Source organism: Coenobita brevimanus, chromosome 65 (assembly GCF_032717465.1).
Source record: "Coenobita brevimanus isolate Jiangsu-jjx chromosome 65, ASM3271746v2, whole genome shotgun sequence".
Lineage (NCBI taxonomy): Eukaryota > Metazoa > Arthropoda > Malacostraca > Decapoda > Coenobitidae > Coenobita > Coenobita brevimanus.
In genome coordinates, this window is record NC_137018.1 from 43,035,542 (window position 1) to 43,047,281 (window position 11,740).

Consider the following 11,740-nt stretch of genomic DNA (forward strand, 5'->3'; position numbering starts at 1 on the left):
AGACTAACTCGACCATTCAAACTCACTAGATTCCTTGTTTGTAATGTTTAGCGACTTCCAGAGGCGCACCCAGGATTTTCTATGGGGAAGCTGGATTTTCGTTGCCATTATTCTTGAGGTGTGGCAGCTTGGTAAGTAGTATAAAGGTATCTTGATCAATTAAAAAACGAGAAAATCGTGTTAAACGCTAAAGGAAGGTAAGAGAACAAGAAAACCATTAATTGCTAATTACTAAATAAAAATATGCAATATATATGAAACAAACACGTCCTAACCACCTTCCTGGTAATCATATTCTTATACGAAGGAGGAGGGGGGGAGGGGGCTGGACCCATCGATAAAAACCACCACACGGTGCAATCCAACAGAATCTGACCTCGCATGCAGTATTACTAATTCACTATGACTTACCAAACCAGGCATGGCCATCTGAACAGTCTTTCTCAAGAACAGCTTGTTAATCGACACATAATGGCATACCATAGTAGTCCCGTATTCGAAATAATAGTGCACCTAAACGAATAAATTTCTTTGAACACATTCTAACCTACCTTAACGAAATCTATGCAGACCAAACAGAACAAATCCAACATCTGCACATGTGCAGCAGAAAGTCCTCTGAGTGAAGGCAAAGTACTCGACGACCAAACCTACCTCAACTTTGGTACGACGTGCCTCCCCTACACCACCAACCAAGGAGGGATGTGGTAGGGAACAGGTAGAGAGTAGGCACGATAAAACTATTTATGTTGGCCGGACTTGGCAACCGAAACCCTTGCATAACCGGTTGATACCCAGCCCCTAGAGAAGGCCGGATGGTTTCCCTGACTCTTCCGTTCGTTTCGTTGCCAGTCATAAGGAAGTAAAAAACAACAACAACAGACAATTTGCGTGGTGTGGGTTAAATTTGGGGTCCTATGGATGCAAGTCGCGTCTCAAAGACTGCTTATATATATATATATATATATATATATATATATATATATATATATATATATATATATATATATATATTGATGTAGTGCTGCTTATTTCTTCCTTAGCCTTTATTCTTTTTCTGTGCCTGCCCTCCTCTCTTCCCATTTCTCCCATCTTTCCTGTCATTTCTTATTGTTTTTCTTTCCTTTGCAGGTGGTTTTACATTGAGTGACAGTCCAAATGGTTTCCTGTAAGACAAGAAACCATTTACAACGCTGGGTGGTAACCATATAACCAAACCATACGTGCTCCCTACGTGTCAACAAGTGGGTTGGTGGAGGGTTACGCCCCTCCCCGTAAAACAAATAAAGTCAAATGGCCACCCCTTACGGGATTATGGCGTCTGGCAAAATATATATATATATATATATATATATATATCTTCTCATCTCATCAGCCGTTTGAGTGTCCACTGCAGGACCGGCCTATCCCAACCGAAGCGGGGACGATACAGCCAATGTATCTCTCCCAAGTGGCTTAGGCTGTCTGGTAGAGATTGTACGTAGGGTGAGAAGTGCTTGTAAGTGTAGTGTTGGAGTGGCTTTGGATGTGCGTGAAGTCTATGAACCAAGTGCAATCGGCCCGCGCAAGCTGACTGGGTGCAAGCATACTTTATAGAATGCGTCACTGGTTCAACCACAGCACCCCTTATGTCCGCCAATGCAGTACGTGGCCAGAAGAACGCTCCCAAAGTTTATTACCCTGGCGGGGCGCGAACCCTCGTTCTTCAGTGTACGAAAACGCACACTTTACCACTATATATATATATATATATATATATATATATATATTTCATTCATCCATTCATTGCCAGACGCCATGTATCCCAAACGGGGTGGCCAAGGGCTTAGAGTTAATTGTTTTACAGGGAGGGGCACTAATCCTCCACCAACCCCACTTGACACGTAGGGAGAACATTATGCCAACAGCATCTGGTGTTCCCAGGCGGTCACCCATCCAAGTACTAACCAGACCCAACGTTGCTTAACTTCGCTGATCGGACGGGAAGCGGTGTACTCAACGTGGTATGGCCCGTTTGGCATATAAATGTATATATATTGAATGATTGCACTGTAACACTATCGTCCCGAACTCATATCCCCCAAGAACTAACTATGAGGTGAGGCTGGACTCCCAATATCCTTCTCTCTCTCTCTCTCTCTCTCTCTCTCTCTCTCTCTCTCTCTCACACACACACACACACACACACACAAAATCAATGAAACTAGAAATACAGTGAATATTTTCACTGAAGATACTGTACCTACATACAGAAAGCTCATATGAATGCATATCCAAACATATGGTACATTTACACAAGAACCAGCGCAGTGTGCAACATTCATGTCCTACAACTGATCTAAAGGTCACATCTTTGACTTCCAAGACCTTGACCTTTTGACTGTCCTCAAAATCCAGATACCGTACCTCATCCTTGTCTATTATTGAAGACTTCATTCGAGTTTGGTTCAAATCAGACCAAAATTGTCTTTCACACACACACACACACACACACACACACACACACACACACACACACACACACACACGGCACATAACAAGAGAAATGATAATAAAGAAATGGTTTAATACAGAATGTAAAAAATAAAAGACTTGCTGTGGAATAGATACAGTCACAATAGTGAGAAGCAATATAACAACTATAAACAGACAAGAAATGATTGTACAAAGATAAGGAGAGTGGCTCAGAAACAGTTCGAGGATATTATAAATAAAAGTAGTATCAACCTAAGCTTTTTTACAGGTACATCCGAAGCAAAACCAAAGTTAAAGATAAAATACAACCCATTACGGATGAGGGGGATCATCTATATACAAGAGAATGATATTTGTGAAGCACTAAACAAGAAATTCCAATCAGTTTTTACAAAAGAAAGAAATTCTGAGAGATGATAATATGGAACAGGCATGCCCACTCGTATTACTAGATATACAAATATCAGAAAAAGAAGTACACGAAGAGTTACGTAAAGAAGACAAAAAAGGAAAAGCAAATGGTCCTGACGGAATTTCAGGTTGGGTGCTACGTGAATGTGCAGACGAGTTAAGACCATTATATTTAATATTCAAGGAATCCTTAGGTCAGGGTAAACTACCTGATATTTGGAAGAAAGCAAACACTGTTCCGCTATTCAAGAAAGGGACGACAAAATCCACTCAACTACCGACCAGTATCACTGACCAGTGTTGTAAGATACTAGAAAAGCTGGTAAGGAAAGTTTGAGTAAAACATCTAGAAGAACAAAGTATAACAGAGAGGGCGTTCGGTTTAATGAAGGGAAAATCATGTTACCATACTAACATATTAAGCTACTAGGACAGAGTTACAGAAACATTACAGAAAAGAGGACAGTACCTATTTAGATTTTAAGAAAGCATTTGACAGAGTACCGCACCAAAGACTTATGAAAACCGTATCAAGGAGGTGTCCACGGCAATCTGTACTGTTAGATGCAGGATTTTCTCAGAAAAAGGGATTTTTTTTTAATGCTTGGAAAAAAAATGGGAGAAATGGAGTTCCCCCGAGCTAAGCCCTGTATTGGACTATATAGCCCCGCTAGGGTTACAGGAGGGAGCTACCCCTCCCGGCAGGGCAGCCCGGGCGAGGCTCGAACTTGCAATCCCCCGATTACAAGTCCAGCGCGCTACCACTGTGCTACCGCGTCCCCCTTAATGCTTGGAAGAAAGAACCAAAGGCCACAAGCCCGCAATAACTGTTCCTTTCAAGAGAAAAACACAATACGAGAGCCAAATTCAAGATCCGATCATTTCGAGATGCCTGGACACACTGCGTTTGAAAGACTGGACATCATAGCTAGCAGGAAATACAGACAGAGGGAGACAGTTCCACAGCTGACCTGTTGCATAAATGAAGGACTGGGAGTAACGGTTAACTCTTGCATTAGAGAGCTGGACAGAAAATGGATGAGTTTGCTGCTAGACGGGTGGAGGAATGCAAGCAGACAGTTCAGAGGAGCAGTGACCACTGAAGTAGCGACAGAAAAGAGATAAAGATGCAACAGTGCGGCGAAGAAACAGGGGTTGAAGGGAGCCAGTAAGAGGGGGAGAGTTGAGACGAAAAGCCTTTGACTCCACCCTACTGAGAAGAGCTGCATGTGGGGAACCTCCCCACACATGAGAGTTGTACTCTACACAGGGGCGGATAAAACCCGCGTATAGAGTTAACAATTGTGCAGGAGTAAAGAAGGAACGGAGTCGGCTTCGCATATCTATTCTCTTGGAAGCAGATTTTACAGGAGATGTAATATGAGCTTTCCAAGATAAGTCCTGAGTGAATGAAACCCAAGTATGGTTAAGGATGATGCAGGACTGAGCTGGAGATTATTAAACATTAGGTGGGTACACCTGTGGAAGATTTTGTCGGGTTGATAGATAGGTGTAAGAACTGAGTCTTTGATGCATTAAAAACAAGATTATTTTTACCCCAGTCAGAGATACAAGGCAAGTCAGACATTAGGTGTGCCATAGCCTCACCCCTTATTTGTTGAAGTAACTGCTGAGATGGACGTTGTGGGAACCGAATGGAAAGGTGAAGGGTGGAGTCATCAGCATATGAGTGGATAGGGTTAGATGTACAGCTTAGGTCACAGATGAATAAAAAGGAAGAGAGTTGGTGATAGGACAGAGCCCTGAAGAACACCACATTTGATAGATATAGGAGAAGAACGATGGCCGTCTACAACAGCGGCTATAGAATGACCAGAAAGGAAGCTATAGATGACGGCACAAATAGAAGGATAGAAACCGTAAGAGGTCAGTTTGGAAATTAAAGATTTATGCCAGACTCGATCGAAGGCCTTTGAGATGTCAAGTGCAATGGCAAAGCTTTCGCCAAAGTCCCGAAAGGAGGATGACCAGGAGTCTGAATGGTAGGTGAGAGAGCCAGTGGAGCGTCCTGACGGAACCCAAGCTGACGATCAGAAAGAAGGTTGTGATAGGAAAGATGCTTTAAAATTTATCTATTAAGAACTGACTCGAAAACTTTTGAGATACAGGATGTTAAAGCAATTGGACGATAGTTAGAGGGTTGGGAATGGTCACCCTTCTTTGGGACTGACTGAATGAGAGCAAACTTCCAGCAAGAAGGAAAGGTACAAGTTGATAGACAAGACGAAAGAGTTTGCCTGGGCAGGGTGTAAACACAGAAGCACAGTTCTTGAGGACAACAGGAGGGACTCTATCAGGCCCATATGCCTAGTTAGTATTGAGGCCTGTGATGGCAGAAAATACATCAGCTGAAGAAATTTTAATGTCAGCCGATGGAGGAACAGCACCGGAATCGTCTAAGGTGGAATTGGAGGAGAAAGTCTGAGCAAAGAGATCTGCTTTGTCAGTAGAAGAAATTGGTACAGAAACATCAGTGTAGAAAAGAGGAGCGAAGGAAGCTGTCCTCAGCTGGCAAAATCAGTGCGTCAGACTCCGTGAAACCGAGTATAGTCCTAGTGTGTCCCCTAACCTGGCCAGCGTATAATATTAATATTGTTATCTGTTCACTGTGCAATTAAGGTAATATACGTGTAAGGTTGGTCAACCGGAGTTTTTATGCCCTGTTCCTCTTTATTCTAGACTCGGTCTCGAAAGAGAGCCCCTACTCAGTAGCTAGTGTTCTGAGGACGAGAAGTCAACTCTAGAACACGTAGCGTAACATATTAGAGAGAGAGAGAGAGAGAGAGAGAGAGAGAGAGAGAGAGAGAGACCCGGTCTCGAAAGAGAACCCCAGCTCAGTAGCTAGTGTTCTGAGGACAAGAATTCGACCCTAGAACACGTAGCACAATATATATATATATATATATATATATATATATATATATATATTGTATATGTTTGTCATTCACGTAAATTGAGGTACACCGTTGCATCTCGGGTGTTACTTTATTAGTATCAATAAGCACTCAAAAAACCAAGACAATGAATAGATATCTCTGAATATGAGCGCTCTTATATTTGCAGAAGATACCATCAAGATAAAATCGTTTCTGACATAGAGGAATATAATTATCGTTTTAAGCCTGTGTCTGAAATCCGGTAATTACCATTAACATACCAGTACAGTACTAATGTTGGGCTATCGGTATACCTTACCAGTTTATTATGTAACTTACCTGAATTAAAAACTGTCAAATTTGGGACTATCTATAGCCAAACACCTTAAATCCTATATGGGAGGCCACAAACAAATCGCCTCCATGTTGCCGTCCCTTGCCATTTCGTTGCCCATCCCCCATTCTGGCTAACTTACTGCCAAATGGTTTATCATCAAAGCAGAAGAGTAAAAGAATATGTAATCGAGACAATCACCATAAGCTAATGAAAGATTCATTCTAAAACGTACCACTTCTGCTCCTTATCAGTTAAGTTCAAACTAGCATTATAAACTCAGTAAGCTTAACAAATTCCTACGTATAGGTGCCGGTAATACTTTAAGTTACACTTCCGACTGCGGTAACCGACTAAAAAAAAAAAAAAAAGTTATGAAGTATCATGAAGTATTCATTAACGTCACTCGATCTGAAAATTTGCGTCTACCTCAGTTGAAGCAAGAAGGCTGGCTGAAATTTCCTTATTTACCAATTCGGTTTGTAATAAGTGATCCTTTAACACACAGCATCTTAACGTACAGGTGGATCCGTCAGGAAAAAAAAAAAAAGTTCACTATCAGCTGATTATGTAATTTCTTGCCAACTTTTTCTATCAAACTTGCACATCTATTGTCAGGCTGGTACATTTCATCATGCACAATATAAGGGCCACATACACACTCGCTATGAAAAGGAGTATAAACATCTTAATAAAAAATTCAGACCCTATGCCCCTTATTTTCATTGGGGAAATGGCCGTCGTTTATTTATTTCTTGTCAAGTATCTTTACATCAATCACACACTTTAGGTTTCACTGAATGTTGTCAGTTTCAAAACATTCCATGACATCACAGAATTCACACACTCATATGCGTAGCTACAAAATTGTTGGCTGAATGATACCCACCTCTAACGTCACGCCCACCTTCAGCATCGTAAACGCCAGACTGGCGCTGGCAGCTAAGCACATGGGCTGTGGACATGACGCTCTGTGCGGTACGATATGTTTCACAACTGCCCCGAATGTTAAAACATGACAGTACAGTATATATAGATATATTTTCCAGCAGTTTTGTATGCTGACCAAACAACTGAACATTATATGAATTACCAAGTTCCTTAAATGTAAGTAAAAATAAAAATTCAATGGTTGGCACCTTAGTCGTGCCCCACTGTTGTTGCTAAGCAGCATTTAACCACCAAAATATGGAAGGAAGACAGTGTATCAGACCTCAGTTATGAACACTTGCAATGTAAACCGTTTATCCATAAAGAGTAAAATGCATATCACCATCTCATCATCATCAACCTGAGTCAGTCCATGAAGGACAAAAAGGCTTTCCCCATCTTTCTCCACTCTGACCTACAGCTAGAATCTCATCTCGGTGTATCATTTCTTTCTGTTTGTCCCTCACTCCATCTCTCGGTTAATTGCCACACGATTATTTTACCTGTTCTACGAAGGACGTGACCTGCCCACATCCATTTCTGCCTTTTGACTGTGAATGATGTCCTTCGTTCTCTCTCTCTCTCTCTCTCTCTCTCTCTCTCTCTCTCTCTCTCTCAGTATCGGTAACACTCTTTTCCGGTCCTTTCTGCGCTGTCCTAAGTTTTCCTTCCAAGGATCTTGCGAGACTCCACGATTCCCATCCATAAGTGAGACCAGGAGCGGATTGAGGGGGGGACCTCTATTTGGCTGCTCAGATGAGACTCAAAATGCAGATATATAGGAAAAATGTACTGCAACTCGAGTCTACCCCAACGTATTTGCAACACTGCACTTCCTGATGCTGACCTCTGTGACAAGTGCTGGGGCTGAGAGGGCCAATTCAGCACTCAAATATATTAAGAAATTTACAGGAGCACCATGAAGGAAGATCGCCTGAATGGCCTCAACCTGCTCTTTGTCCACAGGATATGTCCCTGGAATAAGAAAAAATAATTGACACCTATGCAAATGATTACCCTCACAAAATGCTGTTCATAAATGCACTTTCAAAGGACACGGTAGAACATTGAAAATAATGTACATCCCATCGGATACTGTACTATGGTCTACTTGAATGACCTGCATGCACCTGAGATGTATGGGGCACGTAGGGGGTGTTTGACTCGCGGCTGCTGATTGGCCGCCGATGATATAATTGAAGTAAATACAGGCATGAATTGTTGTGCAACATGTGGACGTAGGTGTAGCCTACACCGTGGGTGGATAATTATAGTGCAACATGCAGACGTAGGTGTACACCGTGGGTGGATGCACTGCAATATGCGGACGTGGGTGCACTCCGTGGGTGGATAATTTAGTCTAAAGTACTTATTTACTGCTTAAAAATACCCGCTGTTTCTAAGATTGTGATATCAACAGTTAGTTATACATTCATGGCAATAATACAAGACAGCTAATGGGTGGAGCTGCCTATCCAGCTCCTGCCAGCACCCCAGAGACGGCCTGTAGCCGCTCACCCCTCTTTAAGGAGACGGCCTGTAGCCGCTCACCCCTCTTTAAGGAGATGGCCTGTAGCCACTCACCCCTCTTTAAGGAGACAGCCTGTAGCTGCTCACCCCTCTTTAAGGAGACGGCCTGTAGCCGCTCCTGTCTTCGTCAGGAGACGGCCTGTAACCGCTCTGAAGGTGTCTTCCTTGAGATGGCCTGTAGCTGCTCGCCTCTCACTAAGGAGACGGCCTGTAGCCGCTCTGAGGGTAACCAGGAGATGCCCTGTAGCCGCTCTGAGGGTAACCAGGAGACGGCCTGTAGCTGCTCCGAAGGTGTTCTTCCTGAGACGGCCTGTAGCCGCTCAAACCCCCTCCTGCAGGAGATGGCTTGTAGCCGCTCCCACCTTCATCAGATGGCCTGTAGCCACTCCGAAGGTGTTCCCCCTGAGACGGCCTATAGCCGCTCACCCCTCCTGAAGGAGATGGCCTGTAGCCACTCTGAGAGTAATGAGGAGACGGCCTGTAGCCGCTCCCGTCTTCATCAGACGGCCTGTAGCCACTCCAAAGGTGTTCCCCCTGAGCCGGCCTGTAGCCGCTCAACACTCCTCCTGAAGGAGACGGCCTGTAGCCATCCCACCTTCGTCAGACGGCCTGTAGCCGCTCTGAAGACGTTCCCCCTGAGATGACCTGTAGCCGCTCACCCCTCCCGAAGGAGATGGCCTGTAGCCGCTCTGAGGGTGCCCCTGGGTTTGCTGACAGCCACCCACTCTCTCAGGCCATGGCCAGTAGCCGGGCCTTGGTGATGGCCTGTAGCCACGCCCCTAGGAAGCCACAGCCAGTAGCCAGGCCCAATGGCAGGAGACGGCCTGTAGCTGCGCCCCTAGGAAGCCACGGCCAGTAGCCGGGCCCAACGGCAGGAGACGCCCTGTAGCCACTACGCTGCCTGTAACTGACACCTGCTCCCCGACCCCTGACACAGAGGGAGTCTCGAGCATAGAGGAGTATTGGAGAGGCCCTGTAGTCTCACCCGGCCTCTGCTCCCTACAACTGGCTCTGGAGGAGACCCACCTGACGGACCCTGACGCAGACCAGTGCTGCAGCCCCTTCCTGTCAGCGCCACCAAGCCCCGGGGACCACAGCCCTCGGGAACTCCAGAACTTCCGGGTGGGAACTCCTCACACCTCGACAGCAGAGGTCCTCATCTCCGTCAGGAGCCTGAACAACCGGTTCAGGCAATTGTTCAGTCCCAGTCCTGAGGGCCACACTCCTGTCCCCAGCCCTGAGAGCACTGGACCCTTCACCACCCACAGCCCTGGACAAGAACGGACGCCCCTGCGTGTGATCCCGTGCCCTCTGAGTACAGAGGCCCCTGGTGGTGCCCAGCCCCGTCAGTAGCGGAGCTGCGTTGCCCCTCTGCCCGCACCCCTGGCGCCAGATACGACCGGAGTGACCCTAACTGTGCAATGTCAGTGATCAAACAGTGCCTAGGCAGAACAGTGAATTGACCCTGTTGCAGAAGTCAGTGACAATAGCCAATGTTGGAGAGAATAATAGATACAGTGAACAGTGTACAGAATAATACAGTAATAATATCAAAGTGGTAGAGAAAGTGATAATAATTGGTCAAAAGCAAAATACGAGTGGAGGGTAACAAAGTAAATCTGCTTGCATCAGAAATTATCTCGTACTACTATAATCATAGTCAGACCCCAGTGCCTTACACAACTCTCCCCAGTGTGAAATAACCTTAACAACTCCACACATATAGAAACCCTGGACTTCCCTAATTGAGAGCGCTCTGCCTTAAGTGCTATTCACTGTGACTCAAAACAGTATCCTGTGAGGTACTGCTAACCATATCTAGATATAAGAGTTTATAATCGCCCAGTATACTTGTGCCTGTAACTTCTACTTATTCCCCTGTCTAACTAAGCAATACACATGTAAGGTTGTTGCCTGGAGTTTTTGTGTCCTGCCTCTCTTATCTGTCTAAGCCACGGTCTCAAAAGAGAGCCCCGCTATACACTAGGTGTTTACGGAATGGGAAGCCGAGCCTAAAACACCTAGCATTACAATCTGTGCAATACATCTCAATCCATGACCAACAAAGCGCACGGCCACAACACCTCCTCCCTTGAGTGGCCGCACTCAAACAAGCATAGGCTACAGCGCCACTCACCTTCTGCCCATCAGGTGACATCGCTGCTAATCATCTCCAGCTAGGACAACGCCACGTGGTCGGCCATTGCCTGTTGTGGCAACGCCACCTTGTCAGCCATTGCCTATTGGGGAAATGCCACTTTAATGGCTGTCGCCCTTTGGGACAATGCCACTTTAATGGCTGTCGCCCTTTGGGACAATGCCACTTTAATGGCTGTCGCCCTTTGGGACAATGCCACTTTAATGGCTGTCGCCCTTTGGGGCAATGCCACATTGTCGGCCATCGCCTGCTGGAGCAGTGATACAGTATTGGCCATCGCTTGTTGGGTGAGGCCACACTATAGGCCGTCGTCTGTTGGGGTGATGCCACATCATTGGCCACTGTCTGTAGGGGGCGATGCCACATAGTTGGCCATTGCCCGTTGGGCAGTGCTACATGCAATTCACCAATGCTTGTCGGGGCAATGCCACACTATTGGCCACCGCTTGTTGGAGCAATGCCACATTATTGGCCACTGCCCGTAGGGGTGGTGCCACATAATTGGCCATTGCCTATTGGAGCAATGCCACACTATTGGTCATTGCCTGTTGGGGCAATGCCACTGTTGGCCACCGCCTGTTGTGTGGTGCCACACTATTGGCTGGCGCTTGTTGGGCGACACCACGTAGTCATCTATTGCCTACTGGTGCAAAGCCACTTTGTCAGCCATTGCCTGTTGGGCAATGCCACTGCCAGCAATCGCCTGTTGGGACGATGCTACACTATTGGCCATTGCCTGCTGGGGTGATGCCACACTACTGGCCAGTGCCTGTTGGGTGATGCCACACTATTGGCCATCGCCTGTTGGGACAATGCCGCATTGTTAGCCATCACCTGTTGGGAGACGCCACGTAGTCAGACATTGCCTGTTGGGGCAATGCCGCAGCCAGCCACAGCCTGTTGTGCGGTGAAACACTACTGACTGTTGCCTATTGGGCGACACCACGTTGTTGGCCATTGCAAGTTTGGGCAGTGCCATTAGTTGACCATTGCCTGTTGCACAAT

At 45.7% G+C, this 11,740-nt stretch overlaps 1 non-coding gene across 1 annotated transcript; it reads right to left on the bottom strand.

Annotated features, from left to right (window-relative positions):
* Positions 1-1,898: 1,898 nt before the first annotated feature.
* On the bottom strand, positions 1,899-2,018 carry LOC145405196 (5S ribosomal RNA). The gene has a single exon (XR_013898296.1). It is a non-coding gene; the product is annotated as a 5S ribosomal RNA (ribosomal RNA).
* Positions 2,019-11,740: the final 9,722 nt, after the last annotated feature.